This window comes from Coturnix japonica, chromosome 1 (assembly GCF_054131305.1).
Source record: "Coturnix japonica strain WE chromosome 1, WE-NBRP24, whole genome shotgun sequence".
NCBI lineage: Eukaryota > Metazoa > Chordata > Aves > Galliformes > Phasianidae > Coturnix > Coturnix japonica.
The window spans coordinates 24,507,497-24,533,269 of record NC_140663.1 but is presented as its reverse complement, the minus strand read 5'-3'; the positions used below and the strand labels follow the sequence as shown (position 1 = coordinate 24,533,269).

The 25,773-nt window shown below is 37.0% G+C and overlaps 2 protein-coding genes across 5 annotated transcripts in view; one reads left to right on the top strand and one right to left on the bottom strand.

The window, feature by feature from the left end:
• IMMP2L (inner mitochondrial membrane peptidase subunit 2) overlaps positions 1-25,773 on the bottom strand; it is a 430,059-nt gene that overhangs the window by 194,884 nt on the left and 209,402 nt on the right. The window lies entirely within an intron of this gene.
• LRRN3 (leucine rich repeat neuronal 3) overlaps positions 22,336-25,773 on the top strand; it is a 36,647-nt gene continuing 33,209 nt past the window's right edge. Inside the window, exon 1 of the mRNA XM_015854143.3 lies at positions 22,336-22,907. The gene's annotated coding sequence lies outside the window, so the exon portion shown is untranslated. The remainder of the gene's footprint in view (positions 22,908-25,773) is intronic.

Below are 25,773 nucleotides of genomic sequence, written 5' to 3'. Positions count from 1 at the left end.
AGTGAAAGAGCGAATTAAAACAGATTATTAACAAAATATAAATTAGTTTGCTTTTTTACATATTATATAGATTTAGCATTTTATCTGATGAACCTAAATTTCTTTAGCAATCAGTAGTCACTGACCCAGTACAGCCCACTCTTACTTATAAAAGAAAGGATGAGCACCAAAGCAGATAGCATTGGGACCAAATTTTCACAAGACCAGGCCTCATGTCTCTGTCCACAGCTATATTTGCAGTTCTGTACTCATAAAAATATATTTGAAATGCACAGAAATGATTTATTACAAGATACACAAACATTAGAGTCAGTATTATCATTTACTGCAACTCCGGAACCATGTGTCAGCCCTCACTTTGCAATGGACCCATCCATCTCTGTGATTAACCTCTGGAGGCACATCATTGGCCAGTGTTGAAGTTATATAATTATAAAATTAGCTTGAATTATAAAATTATATATAATTATCCCAGAATTTTTCAATGCTAATCATAAACAAAAATTCTTGAGAAACTAACTTCACTGTCCTGCCAAAATAAATACTATATACAGAAGAAGACCTTCAGTAGAAGATTACTTTCAAGAATTTAAATTCATGGTATCAAGCGAGAAAAGCCTTCTATCATGCTTGGTCACCCAGACACACCAAGCTTATACAATTTATAGATGCTTTACATTACTAGCTAAATGACTATTTCTGTGTATCAGAGGTCCAAAATGGGCCTTGGGCCTCAAAGGAAGAAAGCATGCATGCTTATGAGGCAAAGGAGCTTATGAGGCAAAGGAGCTTATGAGGCAAAGGAGCTACTTTGTAAAAGACTCCTAACTGTATGCTAGATTTGTAGTAGTAACTACATTAAGTAAGCTATCAATTGTAGTGAAGTTTGATGAACATAACTAAGAGTAGACTATTACTCATGACATGAAATGCTGGCAATCTATTCCAACTGGCCATGCTTCAGGAAAGCATTTAAGTATGTACTAAAGGGCTCCCTTGGCTGGGAATACCTTCTTGAATTGGGTGTAAGTGCTTTGTGGAGCTAAGGGCCAGAGAAAAACACACATTATTCCTTTTGTGCACAAAAATGTACAAATACAGACTGCTTAGAGAACTTACGCATTCAACTCCTCTATTGTTATAGAGAAAAAATGAAAACAAAGTACTCAGTAAGTACAGGAATTCAGTGATTTACATATGCATTGACTGTTACACCTGAAGTTAACAATGGAGCTACATAGCACTGAGGAAGGTGCAATGATATATCTAGGAATTAGTGAAAATTTCTAAGAATGAATGTGGGAAGCATATTTTTATCCCATAAAAAACCTTAAAGAATATATATTTTGAAGTCAGAAACACATCCAATCTTGTAAAAGCATCTCAATATCCAAAACTCTTAGGTTGAAAAGCTCTGTTTTGTTTTTTTTTTTAAGAAATTACACAGAGGAGTTTATGTAAACGGGCTGCTCTGAAAGCAACGGCTCCTATTTTATTATGTTGGCCTGCAAAGCAAAATTGTGTCATTGAATTCCTCCACATGGACAAAACTGTACCCGTTGAAATTCATCAATACTTACTGGATATTTATGGAGTCTGAAGAGTGTATGTGAGCACTGTGAAAGTCAGACTGTGTGGGCAAAATTTTCCTAGCAATGACACCATCATAGCAGCTGTGAAACAGTGGTTCACCTCTGCTGGTGAAGATTTTCATAAGCACTACATGCAGGCTCTTATTCATATCCAGCACAAAATGCATAGCTAATGGTGGTGACAATGTTGAAAAATAGTGGTTTGTTTCTGATAATTTATTAAATTAAATAACGTTATTGTGCTCTTTGTATTTGTTGTAGCTTCTGTGGAAATAAATTGGATGCATTACTTTTGGAGCAACTCATGTATTTCATTTGTATGCTCCTTACAGTATCAATTCTCTGAAAGCAACACTACACATGCCACTCTCAAGAAGGAAAAGAAGTTCTTCATATTCTAATTTTAGCATCACAATGCAGAAAATCCTAACCATGTCCAAAACAAAAATCTTCACTAAAGCATCTTCAGAAAATCCAGGGTCTGTCTTCGAGTTTATTGTTCTATTTTATTCGCACTTGCTTTTATGATATTAATAACATAGCATTTGAAGCACATACTGCTATAAAATCTAGAATGTTAACACGTAAAATTATTGGAATGTAAAGCCTTTTAAATCTTTTTATTCTTCCTTTCTATTCCCCCCCTCCCCCCTCCCCCTCCCCCCCTCCCCCCTTTCTTTTTTTTTTCTTCCCATATTGTTTTTTCCTACAAGAGAAACACAGCATGCTCAAGTGGATAAAATTCACAGGAAAGAAATTATTTATACTGCAAGTGAAATGTTTCAGGAAGAGCAATCAAAACTATAACTTTAAGTGGAAACATCAAAGGCAACTTCTGGACAAGTCCAAGCAGCAAGAGATAACATTAGTCGAAAGTTCAGTAGTCCCCAACTCATCTTCCTTCTACTTGAAGAACTGCCAACACTGTTAGCATCAATGCAAAAATACTCTGTAATAAATCACAGAAATTACTCAGTTTTATAGGGGTGAAGTTAATTCAGAAAGGCTAAAGATATCAAAGGGAACAAATATTTCTCATTAATATTTTTCTGAAAAGCTTCTAACTGTAAATTCTAAGTAGAGATATCATTTTGTGACCTATTTTACCAGCTTTGCACATGCTATCAGCTACACATGCTATCAGTTTAATTTGTTTGCAGCCCTTAGGAATACATTTTTCACTATATATGCCCTCTTACGCCCTCTTGACCTGAAATTTTGGCTCTTGGAAACCCCAAGCCTTCAAAGGCTCCAGGAGAGGAATTGCTGCAGTGTATAAATTTCACTTAAAAATCATTGTCTTTCACATCTTAGAAAATAAAACACAGACTCACTAAATAACATAACTAAAAGAAATGCAATCAATTGTTTTTCTCTAACGTAACAAGCAAGTACCCAATTGCTCCCAATTTGTCTCTACCCTCCAGTACTTCTGGTGCAGAGGAATAAGACATTAGTTTTTAAATTAGAAAGAATGTCTTTTGAATTCTAGATCTAGTTTCCAGCTTTTACAGTTATTCAATTTACATATTCCATGTGACAAGTGGTCAAGTTGCATCCTAGTACTAGGACAAAGAACTACCACTGGATTTACTGACTAATCCAAAATCTCTCTCCTAGGTGGTTACCGTCCCTCATTTCTACAAAATAAGCCATCACTGCCAACATACACACATTTGTTCTTCTGCTAATATTGTTCTACAGCTTAGATACTCCTGCTCTTGCAGTGCTTTTCTCTTTGAAAAGAAAGAAAGACAGCATAAATTCTTTATTCTCTAAGCCCAGATAATCAGATTTTCTTTATAATACCTGCATAAAACAGACACTGAATTTCCCCTACCCATATTGCACCTCTTCCTTTCAGAACTCATGTTTCGATCATAAGTGACCAAAGCTACAAACAGAATTACAGATTAGATTCTGCTAGTATCGTGTTCATTGACTTTAATATTTTCCTTTCTCTCTGAAAAACATGGTAAGACATCCTGATATATCTTTACACTTGCCTTTTTCATTGCCATGTCACATTTGTGGCTTTAGTCAGCCTGAGACTAATAAAGCCAGTTCTCTCTCTTCCTCTGACACTTTCAATTATAACTCCCAGCTTATAACAGGAAAATCTTATAAGTTCCTAATTAGACTTTGCACTACACAATTTTGTTTCATTCACCCTTGCTTCTCTGATTTGCCCGATCTGACTTTCCTGTCTTCTTCTATCAGCCAGCTTCATGGCCTTTGTTTTTATACTGAGAGAAATATTTCCTACTGCCTCCAAGTTAAGCCACAACTCAATAAAAATGTCTTTCAGCAGTAGCACCGATCTGAATTACACTAATTCAAAAGGGGGAGAAAATACTATTTTTTCAGCCAAGTCAGTTTCTCTACACAGTTTATCATACAGATTCTTGTGCCAACAGTCAGCATCAGGGTGAAAGCAAGCCCAGAAATGAAGGATGCGCTTTTTTCAACAGCAATGTAATCTGCAGACACTCCAGAGGCATTACCCTGCAGTTCTTCAGTAGCCTCAGTCTGTCTAACAGCTGATTGCCAAGGTCTTCTCTTAGCCATTAGCCTTTATCTTTTCCTGGCTGTAGCATCTGTTGGCTCCATTGCTCATTGCACTCTTTCAGGATGTTAGGAAAAGTAGACCACTATTTGCTTGATGCCTGTACAAAACACCAGCAGGCTGACAGTGCTGAGCAAAGGGTTGGTGGACTAGAAGAGTCCATGAGGGCAATGGGAACAAGCAGATGGGGTACGAACCGCAGCAGGTTAATCTGCAAAGGACATCTTGGTACTAGGTCACCCAAGGTGCAAGAAGACCTTGTTGCTGACAAAAGAATGTATCTTCTTCCCCCACCCCTTTCGGTGCTTTTGCTGTTCCTTTTCCCTTCTTGCACGCATTCCTTCTCTGGGCAGTGCTCAGTCACTTGGAACTGCTTGCATTCACCTTAGAGCAATAAAAAATACCTGAAATACAAGCGACTGCATGCCTGTAGGTTAGTGATGGGAACACTCAGCAAGGACAAGAAAAGGAAGGAAGTGACATGAAGCACACCAGGAAGCTTTCTGGTGCTGTTTAAGCTCAGTTTTGAAACCACAGCCTTCATTTTTTGCAGAGGCAATCCCAAGCAGACAAGTGCTACTCTTTACAATTGTTTCAATTCTGTCCACTCTCCCTGAAGACATTTAATAATTTGCTCCTCATTCAACTTGAACACTATCAGCTAACATTCTAACAGGCCATAATCAAAAACATACATCGTAGCAGGCCCTAATATCTCTCCATGTTTTAACACTGTTTTTTTTCCACCTGTGTCACTGGTACAGCTGAAAATAATTAGACAAATCAAACAGATGATGCTTAGGTACATTAAATGAAAGCTTTGGTTTTATTCCCAATATATTCTTGTTAAAATAATAAGGAAAAATAAATTAGTAAAAGTATCTTTATTCTCAAAAGATCTGCTACTGTTTTTTTTTTCTTTTCCTAAAAGAATGTCACTTAGCTTTCTGCATCTTTCTTACCTTAGAGCAACTTTACCTGCAGACTTTCAATAAAAACGAGGAATTAGAAATACTAATAACTAGATACTGTATTTGAAATGCTGACTATAAACCAAGTGGTATACTAGTTGGTGTTAAAAATGTTATTGTAGATGTCAAATGAACTGCTTGAAGGGAACTTAGAAGTTGGGAAGACTTAATTACTTAACTCAGCCACGTTCCACAAAGTGAACTTATGGTAGTGTCAAATGACTAATGGGTCCATTAGAAATGCTTAGGAAACGATACTCCTTTTCTTCAGATGAAGCACAGGAGTATATATACATATACTGGAACACCACCTTGCAGTATTAAAATAGGCATTCACAATCCCATAGCATTATAGTGTGGGCATACTTGCTGACATAGAAATACATCATTAAATGAGATGTCTTGTCCAAATATTTATGACTTCATTCCTTATTTGAATAAAGATAAACTTCTCCTTTAAAAATCATGAAACTTTAATGAGGACAAGAGGCAGTGGAGTGAACAGACTTGTGAAAAGAGCTCTATGCTTAACTCCAAGGTAGCAACTGAGAAAATTTCCCACAGTGATTACATGACTTCAGAAAAGAGAACAGGTTCTGACACAATTAACCTTTTGGCCATACAGAAAAGTTTTTCAAAAATAAGTGGCATTTTCCTGAAAGCCGGAATTTTTACACCTTGCAAACTCCACTCCCAACAGCAAACCTTCAGAAATGGTAAGCACACAAGGTATGTTTTCATTTGTTTTCAAAATAAACATCAGAAATACCTAAACATATTCCCAGCCTGCATATACTTTTTCTTTTTTTGGAAGCAATGATAAAAACAGACAGTGTGTGCCAAATACAGATACAGTAGCAGAAGACAGATAAAACAGCAGTAAGTGTAATGTACAGGACAGAACTTCTGGAAATGATGAAATTATCTCATTGTGGCCTTCCAATATTTGAAGAGATTATATAAACAGGAGAGAGAACAACTATTTATGAGGGTGGACAGTGATAGGACAAGTGAGAATGGTTTTAAACTAAGACAGGGGAGGTTTAGGTTAGATATTAGGAGGAAGTTTTTCATACAGAGGGTGGTGACACACCGGAACAGGTTGCCCAAGGAGGTTGTGGATGCTCCATCCCTGGAGGCATTCAAGGCCAGGCTGGATGTGGCTCTGGGCAGCCTGGTCTGGTGGTTGGCAACCCCACACACAGCAGGGGGGTTGAAACTCAATGATCACTGTGATACTTTTCAACCCAGGCCATTCTGTGATTCTATGATCTTACTCAACCCATCCAGTGCTTTTTTTTTCTTTTTTTTTTGTGTGTGCACTTGAGTTTTGCAGTTGATGCAAAGTAGTGTTGTGAATGTGTGAAATGGATTCCAGGATTAAGACTTAAGAAAATTATCTCCTTCTGAGCTACTTAACATCCTCATGAAAAGATATATATTTCTTCCTGTTTTAACTGCAACATCCCACATTTGTGTACCAAATGTGTACTACATTTCTCATGCAATAGCTATCCAGGGAGACTTTTCATGTGCCTCAGCACACTTTTCATTTTTTTTTAAATTCCCTGCCTGATTACCAGCTCTACTTACTCCCAGCAGTAATATCCATCCTTCATCTTACTTGTGAACTCGAAGTAGGATCAGGGAGAATAAAAGACTTGCTATCTTATTCTTTTGTCCATTGTTGCAGGAAAATAAGCACAAGATTGTTTCCTAATATAATGACACACTTTGAGCACTCCATTCAGTAAATTTCAAATCATTTGTCTAAACTTCATGTGTTCTTTGCTTAGAAATCAAATTTTCCTTTAAATACATAAAACATATTTAGCATTCTCATCTCATACTGCATCCACATCTTTAATTTCTTTTTAAAAGAAAATTGTTAAATGGCATAATAAGAACCCTGGAATAAACTTTAGCATCAGCTAGAAAATGCAGTGCTTAATTTTGCTTCCTCCATCTGACCATTTACTAGCTTTAGCATATTTTCCTAAATATGTCAGACATTAGTATGCACTTGTCCCTTTGAATTCTTTATCACAACGTATTATTTAAATGTAAATTAAGTAATTCTACAAGGCATTAAAAAATAGTACTGAAAATAATGTTATAGGTCACATGTTGGCATGTTAACCTAAATGACACTTCTAGGATTAGAAATACAAGAATATCACATATTAAGTATCTGATAAGCAGTGAATAGGATATTATTATAAAAGACTGAAAGACTAATTCAGATTAAAGTTTTTGTATAATTTGCACCGGTGTACCATGTACCTGCCTGAATATGTAGCCTTGTAGCCCTACCTTGTGCCTCTCACTTTAAACTTCATTAGAGACATTCATCAGACTCTCATTACACTCCTCACTCCTCTCATACTGCACACTTTTTGAACATAACATACAGAACAACAAAGATAGTTTGGGAGATAAGATATGAATGGCTATGAAGCAAAGCTATCTGCACTACAAAAAAATCTACAGAATACTATTGGAAAATGATATTTCCTACATTAAGTAGATTTGTAAGTAATCATTTGGACAAAATATATATATATAAATATATATATGATATATATATATATATATAAATGATATATATATATATATATAATGAATATTAAAATACGTGGCTATGCTTCAAATAGATGACAAAAACAGAAAAGACCAAATATAGCTGCTCATATAATCTGCCCACAGGAAAAAACAGATAACTTGAAAGGCAGGAGTAGGATAAAATAGTCTTACATTTCACATAAGGAAATGAATTGTACTAAGAAACAAGAGGACAGCTTCAAAAATGTTAACGTTTTTATAGAATAAAGACATTTTTTCACTGCACTAAAAACTATAGAAAGGCTTAAGTGGCTACACTGGCAAACAGTGTTATTCCAAAAAATCCTTCTTCAATACACCTTTTACACCTGTCATGCAGCCTCACCAGCAGACTTTAATACAGCATCTTATAATTCTGATATAAAAGTAAGGCTAGAAAGGAACAACAGTTCAAACATATCTGCCCAAAATTTGGTATTTTGTAAGAAAAAAACTAAAATAAAAATCAAATACTCTAACTGTTTAGAGATTTAGATATATATGAATATGGCAAAGGTTCTATAAAATCTGTAAAATAATGCACAAGGAAATGGACTAAACATGGATTTTAACTACATAAGGAGTTGGTGATAATGACCATAAGCCTTCTACCTACATAAGCTATACAGCTTTGTGCAAAGGTATTACAGCTCTACTCATGGCATGCTGTCTTTGGTTCTACAATATATTTAAAAACAAATCTGAAAACATAATTATTATCCAACAATGTAAGCAGCACCAGCAGATGGACTAGAATGCCAAATGTAAATCAAGTATCTAACCAGCCAATTTTTTAAACAAAAAGATTCAGAATCAAGAGAAATAATCACCCACCGTGCAAGACAATATAATTTCCTTTCATTTACCCATTAGGCCAATGGTTCTTTTCATAATCTGATAGAAGAACAGAAAAATGAAATAGCTGTAAAATTTTTCACTTTATATTCCCACAAAATGAATCTCATTTCACACTGGAGCTTAATTTGAGAGCACCTTGTATAATGTAGAGAGCCAGGATTGAAACTCAAAAATGAACTGCTAGATCAGTATGGTCTTCCTTACATGCTAATTAGAATTAGGCTAATTAAGTGTTTTCAAAATCCTCTTGGACCACATTCACATGGTTTTCTATTGCGTTGCATGCATTTGCCACTGCTTGGAACCAGCTTAGAGATCTATCTGCTAGGGAATTAAGACATTTTTGAATACATACATCTATGCCTTATTTGTAAGAATATTATATTACAGAAAATGTATTTATATACATATATATATTACTGCAAGGATGACTGAATATAGTAACTGACTCAAGTTTCCAAGTCAGTGGAAATTAGCTTGTATGGTACACTATGGAAGCAGGGAATGGTAAAAACTAGAATACTGTAGTCATAAAGAAATAAACTGTAGGTGATAAAAAGATTTGAAAGTAGAATCATGCAAAAAGTTCACCTTATGTCTTTTGTCTAACACAGGGTAACAGTAGATGTAAAATGGAATCATACCACCTGCAGCTACCCTTGTACTTTTTAAAACCAAATTCATTAGAAATGCATATGCACACACACACACCCATACACAAAAAAGAAACAGGACACGGGTGTGCAAGAACAGTGTTACATCAAATTCCATCCAGAAATACATAGAGCATATTAATCATTAATTAACTATTAGAGGTGAATATTTCAAAAATTATCTCTTTTGTCTTTTCTTCATACTGGACTTATTCTGTCTTAATATGCCTAAAACCTAGATGTGAAATTCTGATCATAGAGAAATCAGAGAAATTCACATAACGTTCTTCAACTGACATTTTATCCATGTTTTCATTTATATATACTACTCACTAGTATTTAATTTAGCTTATGGATTAACTGCTTTTCAAGTGCATAAAGTTTACAATAGGTCTTGGAAAAGTGACCATGGTATATACAGTGATTGCTACGATGAAGGCTATCTTTTCACAGTTTTAATGGCTTCAGGAAAATCAGAAGTAAATTTCTCAGTATAAAACTTCAATTCTGAATCCCACAATAAAAACGATTTTATTTTACCATCTATCTCATCCTCAACAAGTACGTTGTGGAATGATTTGTCAACGAAAGTGAGAATGATTCCATGCTTCCTTGAGATGTTACCAATAGATTACTGCAAATTAGTTACCAAATAAGCCCCATGTTGCTGTTACTAAATGTTTCATTCCAAGAAGCTCTTTAGAGAGACAGAGTATTATCCCAATGAATGATTGAAATACCCAATCAGGCAGCATTACAGGTATGTGTTTATAGAGCCTACTGAATGCTTTCAAAAATAAAAACCTACAGCCTTTAATTGTTTAAAAACAGTTACTCACTTTCTTTAAGCACCTTATAAAGCTTATGAGGATTTTAATATTCATTGGATTTAGACACAGGTAAAATAACAGATGGGTGGTTCTCAGAACAAAAAGATTTGCCATGTATTATAAGAGCTTTCTAATACTGGAGCTCTTCTGAAAGGGTTGATTTTTCATACTGTGTAAAGGTCATGACACATTTATTCTCAAACTAATACAAGTACAGTTAGTAACTCAGTTTTACTAACCTACACAGAAGATATCTCACATGGCAGGAGACTTCTTTTAAAATTCTGAACATTTCTGGACTGTTCCAGTTGCTTTGATTTGAAGTGAGCTAATTAGCACATCTTAACTGTTTAGTGATTTGTGTATTAAGAAGAAAAAAAAGAAAAAAAAAGGAAAAGATGCTTAATTTGTTGTCATTTACATTTGCATTGAAAAACATTTGTCATTTAGGTTGACTCAGAAGAACTATAAAAACTGTATAGGATAAGGATAATAATTCATATTGTACCTCTTGTGTGCCAAGATCATAAAATTTTAGCCTCCCATGAAAAAGAAAAAGCAATCTGTAGAGCATTTTTTTTTAAACACGGAAATAAAGATTGGCCATAAATATATAGAAAATGTCAGCCTAATTTATAAATAAATATTTAAATGGGCTTTCGTAAATTCTGAACGTAGATGTTCCAACTTTATAGGCACAAAATTTATTCAAGACATAGAGCAGTATGAAAATCTGCATAGAGACACTGGGTATTTGGTGCCATCAGTACCCTAGGACCCTTGTAGTAGTGCAGCTGTGCTGAATTTGGGCAAAGAAACATGTCATACTAGCAAATGCCAAGCAGAAGTTTCTCTCACAAGTTCATCCAAGGTAGAATATTTACTTTTCAATTTATTTGCCTTACAACCTTTCAAAGCATTCACCTGTGAATCATATGACTTGCTGTATCTCTTTCTGCCTTTCCATCCCACTAAAAAAAGAAGAAAAAAATATGATTTCACCTTCCAACAATTTACACTGAGAAATGGTGCTGAAGAGTCTGACTCTAGGATCAGAACAGCGAAGAGGGCAAGCATTGACCAGGCAGCACTTTATCCATACAGGCATCCCCAGCTGTCCCACATACAGTCTGAATGCAGTTGGTGAAGACAATGACTTCAATGAATTTAGGAAGGAAGCAGAGGACTGAAATCTTCATCCCAGGACAGAAGCAAGTAAGGACTGTCAGTGGGAAAGACAGCTTCTTCATGAGGGGAATAGAGGGAGAGCACTGGCCTCTGCTCTCTGGTGATAGCAACAGGACCCAAGGGAAACGCATGGAGTTTTATTGGGGGGAGAGGGGGCAGAGATGTTGGGGGTTGGGTATTAGGAAAAGGTTATTCACCAAAAATGTAGTTGGGCAATGGGACAGGCTCCTTAGGACAGTGGTCACAGCCCTGAGCTGCTGAGTTCAAGGAGCATTAGGAAAATGCTCTCAGACATTGGGTTTGATTTTTGAGTTGGACTTTGTGATCCTTGAGGGACCCTTCCAACTCAGGATATTCTATTCAGACAAAAGTAGGGTTGACTAGTTTCAAAATTCAGAACAAAGTAGGAGGAAACAATCCTATGTGCTTTGCACAACCACAAAGAGGAAGGAAGGTCTGGGCAGGAAGATGAATCAGCAGAAAGTGAAACTCAAAGCCAAAGGTAATTTATGATTAGCCAAGTTAGGAATTTTCAATTAAAGTCTTTTAAGTACGGTGTAGGCAGCAGTGAAGATTTTGGCTTGTTTCCAAACGCAGCTGCACTCACACCCAGGATGATGAGAGTCTCGGGAGGGTACAGTGAAATTAATGGAATTACTAAAATCTTCTTTCCTGGACAAAAGTTAGTGCTCCTGCCTGACATACCAAATTATCTACCATTTAGGTTACTCTTGAGGCACATTTGTTAGTGGTAATATTAAGTCTCCTTTATGTTACGTTCAATAGTCTCCATTTGATATAAGAGTAGCCATGTTAAAGATATGTGGCTTGAGAGTGCATTTAGCAAAAATGTGACACTGCATCAGCAGTTTGATTTCTCCCTCTTTGACCCAGGCATTTTAAGTTGCTGGGTTTCCAGTTTGAATGTTACAACTATTTCACTAGGGCCAAAACTACCTGTGTTCTGGTTCCTGAAAGCCCATTTGGCACAACATTCAAATTAGTGGTAATGAGACACATACGTTTTTCCATCATCAAGTTTGTTACCTCGATGAATGTATCTCTATAGTAAAATCTGAAATAAGTTAATGTACTTCCCTATTAAAGCCACTTCAGAAGATGGCTGAATATATAGGCGGCTTATTAGCAAAAGAGGAATTCAACCTAGGGCCCAATGAAAAAATACAGATCCTTCTAAAAACCTGATTTATTATGACTGCTTCTTACAGCTTCTCACAGAAAAATTAAACATCAGCAAAATTAAAGTTCTAAATGATTGGGGGAAAAAAAAAAAAAAAAAAGCCCATTTTGAGGCATTTGGATTTTGCCTTTAAGGTAATGCATTTACTTAAGCTGTTTTGTGCACACACGGCTTTCTGTGATTTTCCTGCAGTTCAAACCTGTAAAGCCTGGTTATCTATCACAGTAGCTCAAAACAACAACAAAAACCTCACAACATCATCTAAACAAGAGTGAGGTATCTGGTGATCAAAGTAGCAGATGGAAACAAAAATCAGGCTAAAAAATATAAGCCTTAGGATAACAATTTGTTTTGGAGAATATTATCAAGGGGACTACTGTTTCCAGAAACAGGGAGAGGACTGGAAATCAAAGGCTATAATGTGAGATATCACTTTCCTTTTTCAATTCTAATTCTTTTTTCTATTAGGTAGTGATGGGTAAATGATAGCTTTATAATGGTAAGTAAATACATATTACTAAATATGTATTTTCTTTACTTGCTGGCATAAATATTGAGAGAAGCTGTTTTACAATGGAAAAAAAACTTCCCACCAGGTGGGCAGACAGAAAATCCTCTGCCTCTCAATATTCAAAATTATCAGGAGCGTTTTAACAAAATTTAGAACACAGAGACAGGGACTGGATTTGTACAGAAAGCTGATTAAGTACTGTTTTTAAAGCACTGCAAAGGTCTCCCTAAAATTGTCTTGCTCCTTCCTCTATAAGTGTGAAGCCAGCTACATGTAAACACATCTCTTTTACAAACACAACAAAGTCTCTTCAAAGGCTGGGGATTTTGTTTAGTTGCCTGTTCAAGATGCTTCTTTCCCCCAGGTTGGTTCATTTCATCTGGGTTGTGGTTATTTTGACTTGTCCTTCTTGATTGACTTGTCCTTCTTGATTGGAGCACTGGAACAGGCTGCCCAGGGTGGTGGTGAAGTCTCCTTCTCTGGAGATATTCAAGACCCACCTGGACGCCTACCAGTGTGACGTGGTGTAGGGAACCTGCTTTGGCAGGGGGGTTGGACTCGATGATCTCTAGAGGTCCCTTCCAACCCCTATAGTTGTGTGATTGTGTGTGATTCTGTGACTGTGTTTTTCTGTTTTTCAATCCAAACTATTTCCATTGGAAACTTCTCCCAGGATGTCATGATTTAAACTTGAAGAGTAAAAACAAAACTGCACTTAAGTTTAATCACAGACGTTAACACATTTGGTTTTCTGCTAGCTTTACATCTCATTGTGTACCAGCAGGATATAATTATCAGCAGGAATCTTATTTTCTCCCCAGCTCTTCTGCACTACACAAGATTTTATAAATCCCCATGTAATGCAAGCTTTGCCATCGTCTGAACAGTATTTAATTGCATGTCTTCCATCTTGTGTTCAACTTTTTTTTTTTTTTTTTTCCCCCTTTTCAAACACAAAACCACAACTGAAAAAATTACTCTAAATGAGATGTCCAAAACGCTACCAAGCCCCTACTGGAATAACTCTTCCAGTGCATGCTACGATCATATTAGCCTTTTTCATAGTTGCGCAATCGTGTTAGTTCATGCTTTTACATCAACCAGTAATAAAGAGGTACATTTTATTTCCTCAGTTATTTCTAAGTAATAAGCCCACAACTTACAGAAGAATTGCATGTTATTGGCTCCAAATGACCTTTCATAGTAGACTATGTGTAGACTTGGTGTGTAAGCCCATTTCTATTATTAAAGTTCAAACCTTTCTGAATGATATCCCTATATATTTCCCTGAGTGGCTCAGCATGGGAAGAACATCCTCCTTCTCTTATACTACCTGTCCTTCACCTTCACCTCACAGTGATATCATCATAAAAATTACTTGGGACTGAAATATTCTTAATATTAATTTATTTTTTTTTTTGTACTTTTACCCAAATGTTTGAGTTATTAAAGACTGTAAGTTCCTCTTTTTTTGTAAGAAGGATTAAAAATTCAATTATTAACTCTTAAGTATCTATCAGTTTCAAGGGCATTTACCTGGTTCTCACCATGTAAACTGACTGTTGCTAACAAAACAGATGTTAGCATCTCCTATGAATTTCCATTACAGTTATTTTATGAAAAATACTGACTTTATTTCTTTTGCAGTAATGGAAGAAATTGGATCCTGTATTCACTCTTTTGGAAACACACCAGTTAGACCATTAAAGTAATTGTCAGTATTTCTGAACACTGAAGACACCATTTCTTGATACAAAGATAAATTTAAGGATGATGAAAAACAATATGTTTAGTTTACCTTGAAACATGTTATGAATCCTTGCAATAAGACAGTAGAGAGCAAGCACAATTAGTAAAGCATTGATATAACATAAATATTTGTGAATATTAAAAATTGATATTTGCTAGCTGAAACAACTGTGTTATGACATCTCTGTAATCTCAACACATGTATTTTCTTTCACCCAGAAGCATTCACCTAAGTCAAGACAAGGCCATGCCAGCTTTGCCACAGCCGTCATTTTCTCCCTCATAGAATAGTCAAAGATTTAATGAGAAAATGAGACTGGCAAAGAAACACACTCTTAAATCTCCTCAAGGTATAGTAGCTTTTAAAGAAATCTCATATCCTACAATGATACATGAATTATGCAATGTACATTAAGAATAATCACTCATCAGACACATCAGACACACCCAAAATTGCTGACAACTTAAAGCTCTTCATTTCAAAATAGTTTAAATTGGCATTGATGCTCACAAGGTATAGATTCTATTTCTACTTTCACAGGAAGTTAATTTTGTATAATAGTCTTGTTCTAGTCACAAGACCCTCCAGAGTTATGGGGTTTGTTGGCCCTTAAAACAAGAATTTCTGTCTTTGTCATGTTTGGGTCTACTTAACTTGACAGAGAAACAAACTTATAAGCTAATGCAGACATAGGAAATGCTGAATAAGAACAATTACTGACCACATACTTAATTTCCCTACATCTCCCTGATTTAGCTGTCTGTCAGATTAGCACATCTCTCTGACACAGCTTATTTGTGAGCAACTTTCATCTGTAAGGAATAGTTTGGAATCACTTAAGTAAGATCAAAGTACTTACACTTTTTAAATACATGTCACCTCAAACCAGATTCTTTCGGAGGTACTAATGCAAACCTTACCTTCACTCACATGAAATTTGAGTATATGCAATAAGTAGATTTTGCATTTGATTTTTATATAGGTATTTAGCCAGTTCTTGACTAGAATACCAGTGCTACTCATACCAAGAGTAAGTATGCTGACCCCAGTATAACCCAAGTATGTTTGTAGGGTTGCTCTCACGTCTTAAACTTATATAGGAATTTTACCAACACAGGCTTACTTTCTAAGCAAGGGTTTGGTCAGCAGTTGAGTCCACGGCCATCCTCACAGCACTGTTTTAGCCATCATCATTGGAGAGACATTTCTTGCTACATCAAATTAACACAACATATAATTTCAGCAAATGAAAGTCAGAATTTGCATTTAATACCATCAAAACAGTACACTGGATTTTGCAAGTGTCCTTACAATACAGGCATATAAAGTGCAGGACAAACCAACATTTGCTATCCCTATTTTACTTATTAATACTTTCTGCTCTTCAGCACGAATGGAAAAAAACAAAATAAAATGCATAGACACATCCCCCTGCAATATTAATAGATGCATACACTTTTATCAGCATGCAATACAATCCTCTTAGATTGTATTCCTTAAAGAAGTGGTGTTTCTAAGACTCTTTTGTCTCCTTCGCTTCTTTCTCAGAGCTATCATGCGATTCTCAGTGTTTGAGCACCAGACTTCAAATGAGAGATCTATTCAAAACATGCACAGACAAAATAAATGGTTTCCTTAGTAATGGGAACTATGTGAAAGCCTCTGAAACAGCTCCTCCTCCAGTAAGTCATTACATACATGATCCTTTCCACACTGAACTTACTACTGTAAAGGTAACTTTTGAAACAGACCACAAAATATACTTAATGTGCACCCAACATTTTTGGCAGTCAAATCGCAGAGGAGAATGAAATATTTTCAATACTCCAAATTAAACATTTTGGTTTTCTAATCAGTATAGATGTTGCATTTTTCAGTAACCTTTTTGTTAATTTTCTAGATCTGCAAATTGTAAGAAATGAAATCATGTAAGTTAACTAAGAACTTCACTTTGGCACACAATTCATTTCAATAATTTAGTGTGCTTGATTTAAACTATCATCAGCTAACCATATTCTGAACACACACAGCCCATACCTGTGCTGTTCCTTGTCATCATCAAAATTACTTAATAACAATTATCTATGACCACAGCTTGAGAATGCTACTTATGGCATGGGAAAACTACTGCGATACTTGTCTTAGTCTCAGAGCAAAAACAACTGAAAGCAAAATGATTCTAATACTTAGCTTAATAAGCCTGTACAGATGTTGAATTCAGCAGTATGATTAATGTAAACGAGAAGCAAATAATCCAGAATTAGTATTGTTGTCCATCTATTTTTAATATTAAACCACAATAAACTATATCAAAATGGCGTTGAAGTTCCCTGACCATTTGCTACATGTTCCACATGTAAAGAAAGTAAAGAAAAAAAATAGAAAAAGAAATTCCTCTCGATTAAGACTCAACTTTCCACCAGCTGTAAGAATTATGCCAGGCTGCAATCAGGGGGAAAGTTCTAGGCACTATCAGGGGGAAAGTTCTAGGCACTATCTTTAAATCATTACTGCCATCTCTTCCTTCACCAGCCACAGACACAGATAAACTCAGACAGCCACGGCACTATAAGGTTTACCCTATGCATACATGAAGTCTCATGAACACTAGGTAGATTCCCATGAAATCAAGAAGGCAATCTCAGATTTAAAGAGCTACCCTTGGGAAGATCCCAATAAACTGTATATAAGTATTATAGCTCACAAAAACTGAGACATGATCACAAGTTAAGACAAAAAACACACAGAGATGAAATCAGTTCTAAAACTGAACACATTCACTGAGGTTGAAAACCTCCTTACAGATCCCATAATTCATCGACCCAATCCAGCTGCACATAAGAACTCTCTAGATGCTTTTCACTATTCCATCTTCATTAAGATTCCTACGCAGCATAGCGAGGTGGTGGTTGCTACGTGTGACTCATTTCTAGCCTTCAGCGGATTCTGCTATGCCAGAGATTCCTTCCTATGAAAATAGATCCAGAGATGAAAATTAGAAGAACTCTGATATTACTCTGAGTTGGACCCGACAGGAGCCAGTACAAAACAAAACACTTTAAGATTTTTTAGACACATGTTGTTCTTCGGAAAGGCTGACTATAGCACTGAGACTTGTAGCATGAAATCATACTATAGTTCTTGTTTGGGAGCTTGTGTTTTCCATTTAATACAAAATAATTGCTACATTAACTTACTAGAATATGCAAAATTTCCTCCATCACCAAAGATAAGCATCAGCTCGTCACCACTGCTTTCATTCATCCACACCATGTGATTGAACGTGCCGGTACTATACAGCTCCTTTTACTAAGCAGTTCTGGTTTTGCCAAGTTGTACAGCACATACTACCAACACAGCTTTCAATGTAATATCTGGTGCTTTGCGTAGATGTGAACTTAACCTTATGTGAAAATACTTATAGGTTCATGGCCTAGATTTGTTTCCATCTGCTTTATCCCTATCAATACTAACTCTGTGATCTAATAAAACGAAGTTGATAATGGGTAAAGTAAGGTGAGCAGAACACTCTCCATTGTGAAATACAAATGTATTCAGAAGCTCAGACTAATTGTTGGCAATAAGCCTTCCATCTCAATAAAATAAATAAAATAGACAAAAAGAAAAAAAAAGCAGAGTTAGAAGTGCTGCTTTTGCAAGGAAGAAATGGTTCAATTGCAGAGGGAAATGCTTTACTATAAGTTACTACTCGTCTGTATGGGAGCATAGCCCTTAGGAAAATGTCAATATTTAGTTGCCATAATATCTAAAAAGGAACGTGGCAGTGTCAAGTTAATGTCCTTGTATAAACAGCACTGAAAACACTGATAGAATAGGGTTACAGGGAGCAATGGCCTTTTAGTCTCTCTTTAAGGCACATCATGCATGAAAACTGGCTATAATTAATAAGTCAAAATTGATAAGTCACAAGATAGATTTTCTTGAATCTGAACAATTCCAGCATTCATCCCAAATGGATCATCCCCCCACACCTTTCACATCAGAGACAGAAGGAGAATGTTTTGCAGAGCTGGTGAGAATTCGTCTGTTAAACGTCAGCTCCCTCCTCTTCTGCTCTAAGGGCTACAAGAGGGAAGAAGGCAAAGAATAGCCACTTGACCCTCTTGTTTGTCACTGTGCTGCCTCAGAAAGTAAGGAAAGGGCAAATGTCTTCATAATCAATAAAGCTGCTAAAAATGCATCTTTACATGTGGACATAATCATGTGGATAACCACTTTAAGAAGAATTTTGTAATTGCTAATATAATATAAAGCGTTTCCTCTTAGAATTTAAATCAAATACTTGTGTTTGTGGGTGTTGGTTTTGTTTGTTTGTTTGTTTGTTTGTTTTCATTTCATTGCACAGTATTTGCACACTTTTAACCTACAGCTGTGTTATCTGAACCTAAAAATACTAGAACTGGTATTGAAATCCCTGAGCCACCATAAGCCTACAGGATATGAAAGGCCAGAGATGCTCCATCCTTCACCCTAATTAAAAAATAATAATGATAAAAAAGTAAAAAAATAAAATAAAAAATTAACAAAAATGAAAGCCTCCTTCAATTTTAAGAAAAATGCTGGCACAGAAATATTGTATTTTAATAAATGAGGCCTTTATGCACCACACTAATTGTTCAGATAAACAATTACTTATTATCATGTGGACCCAGTAATCAGATAAAATGCATGCAAAATAGATACCAGGAGTTATAATACATTACTTTCATCATATCTCTGTCAGTTTGAGATTATTTTTTTTTCCTATCCTGTAACCTAATAAGCTATATACATAATTCTGGTGAAATAGATCACACTGCTATTTTAAAACTACCAAGCGTCATACTGAAATCAGCAGGAAAATAGCTTAATGAATCCTATCATAGTGATTGCATTGTTACAAAAGGTATTTTTCTCCACTAGATAGTTGGGAAAATATACATATATTCCTTTGCATTAGCTAAATTAAAAAAAAAAAAAAATCAATTATTTCACTTTCTTATGAGACAGAACTTTATTATGATATAATAACATTTTAACTAATATGTAAATGTATGCCTATCAAGGAGGTATTTTAATTGCATATATACTCTATCATAAGAACTTACTTTCTTTATGCAAGTATACTTCAACTGATTTAATTATTTAGCCTTCTAATTACACAGTCCATATCAATCAACCAAAATGAAGCACTTATATAGTCTTAATTTCACATGTCAACTCACTGAATATGATTGTGCATGATTCTCATGCTAACTAGAAAGCCAGATTTTGAATGAATGATGGTGAATATGTGAGAATAGGGGCAAAACACAAGAGGCCATTACATAGAACAGCAGCAGTCCCCTTACTCCAGATCTTATTTTTTCCATGGGATGAGATCAGAGAAGTAGGGGCACTTTGTCAGATTTAACAGAACCTTTTCCTGTTTTTAATTCTGCCCAGACTTTATGAAATTCTCTTATCTTTTCTTATACCATCCCTCCTTCTCATCCTCTCCACTCACCCTATGACTCATAACTGGAGCACAGATTTATGTCATTTTTCCAGGGCCAGGTGATAACACACATGGCTGAAATCAAGCAGCATTTGCATTTTTCCTACAGCAGCTAGCATGACAAGAAGTCTTCTTTTCGCAGCTTTTGGTTGTGCTTTCTTGAAACATCCTGAACCCTGCCCCAGGAAAGCAGGCTCTTAAGATGGAATCAGTACAAAATGCTCATAGGTTCACTTTGGGAAGCTTACAACAGTTTGTATCTGCAGCCAGTGGTGATGATTTACTGTGCCATGAACCACCTCCTGGTGCAAAGGAGACCAGATTTCTCTGATGAAACCTGATCCTATGGAAAGGTGATGTTAAATCCTTCTGCCCTGAGGTGTCCTCTGTCCCCAGCAGAAGGCAAAAAGAAATAAAAGGTATCAAATGATGCATTGGCTCCCAGTGTTTTTGTTATACTTCTCTAGTTCACACTGGGGAGGGGGAAAGAAAGGGGGGGCAGGGGGGGATGTTATGGACATGTTCTACTATGTCCATAACAAGGGAATGGAAGAACAAAAAAAAAAGGGCCACAGGTGTTCCACCCACCCTAGAGTACTGTATTTTCCACACATCACTTAAATGGCAGTACTTCATGTATGACACTGTTCTACTTGGTAGCATGTATGAAAACTGGATTACATGCAGTTTTAAAGAATAATAGAGTTGTTCCTTTTACTTATTTTAGTTGCAATATTTAAAAGTTAGAGGAAGAAGGAAAAATAAAGCTGCTGCTTTATTACAGCCACAACAATGTAAGTACCAGTGAGTTATACTTTACAGAATTTTTCCCTAGCCAATTATAAAAAAAAAAAAAAAAGAAATATATTTAAGAAGTTGCCGCTGCCTTAATTCAGTTTTCATAGTAAGTGATTTTGTGAAGTGTAAAATCATTTTCTTACAGCAAAAGAACAAAAATAATGCAGTCCACGATCTCAAAGCGAATCAAAATGAAATAAGAGTTTTCATAAAATAGTAAACATTTCATAATAGAAATCTGGTGCTATTGCTGTTGCAAGAAGTACATTAACTTAACACTGTTTGCCAAATATTCAGAAATATTTCATATTGTTATTAGAGAGCAAGGAAAAAACATAGCAGAAGTGTGAAATGAGAACCAAATTTCCCTGTGCTCCACTAGAGGGTGGCCTGCGTCAATCAGGGCTGGAATGCTGAATTCATGCAAGGCAGCCAATATTGTCTTAGTTTCGACCTGTTGACAACCAACTCTTTGTGTTTTACTACTGCCAACCTTCTATTACCAAATAATTTCAGTCATAAAAAACCAGTATGCATGACAAAATAGTTTCTCCTAATGGCATCTGTCTCATTTGTTGCTTTTTTATACCTCGAAGGGATAATAAATTTCACTGTAGATTTCCCTTAAACTGATAAAAGATTTCTGAATTATTTCATGATGTTTTCAGCCTCCACAGTCCATATGCCCTTTGTTCACTCAGAAAAAAAAAAAAAAAAAGAAAAGAAAAAAAAAAAAGAAAAAAGCTGAAACCAAAGAACGTGGCACAACGAAGGGAGAAAGGAAAAAGAAAAGGAAGAAGGAGGGTTGGAAAGGAAAAATGTATGTAGTCCTTTGTTTACATACTTGGATGGCCACAGAGGAGACAGTCGGGTATAGAACTGTTGAAGAAATCGGACTGTATTTCACCAACCCCTTCCTCAACTCATTCTTGACTTTCCTTATTTCTCAGAAATGTGTGTTATTGCTCTTAATTTTTGTTAATAAAGAAGCAAAAAACATGCATACGTATATATAATAAAAATAGGAATAGGAATATGAGACATCCTTTACTTCCTTACACATACACACACACACACACACACAAAAAAAAAAAAAAAAAAAAAAAAAAAAAGCAACATGATGGCAATTTTCCTGAATGGTTCCAGAGACAACATCCCCTGAACTGCAGTAACCTCTGCAGAACTTCAGTGATCTCTAATCAGTTGTTCCCAACACGGATAACATCCTTACATAGTCCTAAAAAAAGATAAAAATAAGGAATTTAGACCTCCCGAGCTGTTCTGTGAAAACACAAACCGTGTCCTGTAACTCCCACAAATCGGAAGAGGTGTCTGGGAGCGTACAGAGGCTCGTTTCGTGCATCCGTCCCCGAAGCATCAGTGTCACGTAACAGACAGCTTCCCACGGCCAACCAGGCTGGCGCAGCCGCGCACTACGCTGCAGCTGGGCACGCCGGAGCACTGGCTCCTCTCTGGGGAGTGGAAGGGGCTCAGTTATTAATGACCGCTGAGCAGGCAGCACCATGTCAGAGTGACAGCCCAGAGGGTGGACGAGGCACCGCTAACCACCATGGAAACAAGGAGAAATAAGAGCTAGCAAGCAGCGATCCCTCGCTCCCGCTCCCCCCGCTGGATTGCGAGCCTCAGCCAGGCAGGCAGCAACAGCGCCCTGGCAAACATAAGGGATCTCAGCTGGCAGCACAGAGAGTCTTTCATGCTGTAGGATATCGATAGATACATCTCTGTATTATATACCATTAGACACACACCCACACATACACAAACGTATTCAGACTCTGGCTTTAATGCAAGTATGTGGTTGCCTGAACCGAGGATCAAAATTACTGAGATGCAAGAACTCATCCAGCTCTGAAACTACTCTTATTGAAAGGTAAGTTCTTCTTTATTTTCTATCTTGTCCTTCTATCTTACCATGTGAACTCTTCCTTCTTTTTGTAAAGTTTTATTAGCATATTTTCACATTTTACTTTCTGAACAGAAATGCAAATGCAATTTGCTTTTTGTGCTGGAGATAATCTAAATATGCTTGTGAGAGCATCAGAATTGTGCATTTGTTAGCTTGAAAGAACATCAAAGGGTACCAAATCATAAAGGGAGAACGTTCCCCCTGATGTTTCAGTTGCAAAATCAAATTACACAGTTGCTCTGTGTTTTGAAACCAATAAAACAAGACACAGGACAGCCTCCTTTCTTCTCACCAGGGCTAGGATTAAGGGAAATGCTGTTTATGTCAGGACCTAAAGCCCACAGAGCGGCAAGGCTGAGTGAGCATATCACAAACAGTTATTGAATTTCTGCCAGGCTACATCTTAAGGACTGTGGCAAATGACTTCGCTTTAAAAACATCCCCCTTTCAGTCAGAAGGGACAGTGTGAATGTCTGATTACTGATGCAGCTGGAACGGACACACTAGGTAAAAAGGATCACATTAAGCAGGAGAGTTCTCATCTTCTTTGGTAATTAACAGGATCACAGCAGGGTGCCTCCAAAGTGTACTTTCATATAAGGAGACTGTTCAAATCCATCACTGCAAAAGCTGTGCCTGCTTTAGTACGGGAAGGCACGAAACTGTTTATCTTTGCTTTCCCTGTCTTTGTGTTCACATGTGTAGTTTGAGTTTTTGCCCAGCACTGCTGTTCAGAAAGAGAAGAACCCAACACAGGGAAGCTGAGGGGGCAGTAAATGTGTCGGGGGGGGGGGGGGGGGGGAGAGAGAACAGAAAAAAAAAAGATGAAAATTATTAACCAATTTAATCAACACAAAATTCCATGCTAGCAATATTGTGCCCAATGTGTTTGTATTTATGTATGTGCGTGTCATTTCTTTGATTGAGTATAACACTACCCTAGTATCCCTTCAGATGAAAACACATTCAGTGAAGTCCATCAGCATGGATCTCTGATTCATGTACCAGGGAAAGCCAGAGAGATTTTAGTTTACACCATGAGAAGGACAGGTTAGCTATCTGCTGCATGCTTCAAAGTGAAAGAAAGAAATACATCTGTAATCATCCTGCATGTTTCCATTTGCCTTTTAGAATGCTGTGCCTGCATTATAAACAGCTCAGTATATAGATTATTTCCTCAGCCTCTCCCTTTCTACCACCACCCACCCTGTACACCTTGCAGAACATCATAAAGAACCTGTTCTGTTGTAGCAATGCAATTATTTACTTGTAATTTCTGTTGCCGTGTTTTCAGAAACAAACACTGTGAAACAGACAGCCAATGGCTGTAAGCCTGCCACCTTCCCAAAAATGTCAAGAAATGGGTAGCTTAACAATATGTAGAGTAAGAAGTCAATTAATTCAGGTGACCTTTGTAAATGGTGACAATAAAGCAGCTCTGACAATATGCCACAGCATTCGATTTTCCCTCTGGAAAATGAATGAGCTTAAGAAGAGGTTTCCCTTTCAGAGTAGAGAATGAAAGGTATTGAAGCATTAGCTCCTGCTATTGGCAAGCTCACTTCCTCTGTTTCAGCTGCTGTATGAAATCTGTTAAAGCAAGCTGGTTTATTTCATGACGTGAACCACAACCCCCGGTTCAATTAATTCAATATCCCCTCTCCACCCACACTGCATGTGCACGTTTGTTGGTAAAAGCAGAATTTCAAGCCACTTCTTTGCATCTTTGCAGAAGGTGGTATGCAAAAAGGAGGAGAGCCTGATTCTGCTCTCTTCATGCTGTATGCAAAGGAGTGCTCAGATGAAACTTTTTCTGTTGTATATTGCGCTACATGCTCAGCTTTTCCGACTTCATTCTCATTCATTTTAATGGAAAAAATTAAGGAGCTGTGGGTAACTTCACACTAATCTACATTGCTTTTTGCCACCCACACTCTAATGCACTACTTTAACATATTATATAGATATGCTATAGCACTTCAGGAAAAAAAAAATGTTTTTTTCATGCATGTAGAGAGAAACATGCCATAGATGCAACATCTGAGTGCTCAGCACACACGATCCTAAACAGAGCGCTGGGTGACTGTTTTGGTTAATGCTCCCTACGAGCTGCTGCAGTAACGTGGTAGTGTCAGACGGGGACTGGCTGACGTTGTCATGGCAGCCACGCCGTGCCGCCTTCCCGGGCGGTGGGCCTGAGCTAGAGAGCAGGCCGTGCCTGCAGGTGGGCTGGGAGCGGGAAGAGCCAGACATGGTCAGGCAGGCAGCGCTGCTACCTGTCGGGCAGGTCATAAATATCATGCATAATCTTTGTTAACCGATGGAGAAAAGCAGATTATGGAAATTAGTTCTTCGAATGTGTGGAAGAACTTCTTTACGGTGAGGGTGATGGAGCACTGGAACAGGCTGCCCAGGGAGGTGGTGGAGTCTCCTTCTCTGGAGATATTCAAGACCCGTCTGGACAGGCGCCTACCTGTGCAACGTGGTGTAGGGAACCTGCTTTGGCAGGGGGGTTGGACTTGATCTCTAGAGGTTCCTTCCAACCCCAACAATTCTGTGATTCTGTGAAATCCGCGTGTCCTGCAAATCACTTGTGATCACTCGTCCCTCGAGACCAGAGGACAAAATGAAGTGTTTGCAAGTGAGAGCGAGCCATGTAGCAGTGCTGAAACCACTTCAGTGACACTCATCTCCTAAACCTTTGATCTTTGACCACCGTACCTTCAAATGGATGTTGTTTGATAGCCAAATTTGAGAGCAGCTGACAGTAGAAGAAAATAAGAAGCGGGAAAACAAAAAGATTTTTAAGGCAAGCTCTGTCTTACTTCTG